Below are 885 nucleotides of genomic sequence, written 5' to 3' on the forward strand. Positions count from 1 at the left end.
AAATAAACTTTTGTTGTTTCTGAAACACTAAAAAATTAGAAGAATAAAGGAAACAACGACAAAAAATATATTAAAAAGCTAAAAATTATCACAACACAGTTGTGAAGAAGTTTCATTTTTCAATGTGATAACAGCAACCAAATCTGAGCTTCTTCAGCTCCTGTTCATGAGATAAGCAATATATACTTACTTTGAGCAATTACTTCAAAATGAAAGAAAATATATAGAAATATAAGCTTATTATTTTAAGTTGATACTCTTAGATCCTAAAATTAAGTGGAAATATAAAGAATATTTTTCTCTAGTTCTGAGTATTGCAATTTTAAACAATAGTAATTCAATAGAAACAGATGCCCCCCTGGTATCTAAATTTACACCTCTAGTGGTCATTTTCTTCTCAATTAGCAATAATCATGCTCTGGATAAACGTCATTGGCTATGATACTGCCCCTGCAGAAAGCTGTCATTTTCTTCTCAATGAAAACCAACTATGTGGGTACATGGTGAATCCACTTCTGGAGCAGGGCATGTGCAATTGCAAAATTCATCTGAAATTTACTGATGTAATTGCTAAGAATTAAATAATATGTTAATTAGAAATAGACATGGCTAAGGCTCAAAAGTTGTTCTTTTTTAAAGATTTTTATCTACTGTGATTTTAACTTTATAAACCATTTTTATACTTACAAGAATATAATATAATAAAATTTCTGATTCTTACATAATTTTAGGTATAAAGACTTAAGGCAGTCACCCACAGTTTCCTTGAAAATAAATAAGAATCATAATCACTTACTGATATATTCAGAGATTTGTAGAAAAGATGAGAAACTTATAAATTTCTACATATTCAGTGGGCTGCTCTATATGTCTGAATTCAAACTT

The 885-nt window shown here is 28.8% G+C and overlaps 1 non-coding gene across 1 annotated transcript; it reads right to left on the reverse strand.

Annotated features, from left to right (window-relative positions):
- Positions 1–319: 319 nt before the first annotated feature.
- Positions 320–462, reverse strand: LOC111725317. Its single transcript, XR_002773405.1, has one exon. It is a non-coding gene; the product is annotated as a U4 spliceosomal RNA (small nuclear RNA).
- Between the last annotated feature and the right edge of the window lie 423 nt (positions 463–885).

Source organism: Otolemur garnettii, unplaced genomic scaffold (genome assembly GCF_000181295.1).
Source record: "Otolemur garnettii isolate 467f Iridium unplaced genomic scaffold, OtoGar3 scaffold00036, whole genome shotgun sequence".
NCBI classification, from domain to species: domain Eukaryota; kingdom Metazoa; phylum Chordata; class Mammalia; order Primates; family Galagidae; genus Otolemur; species Otolemur garnettii.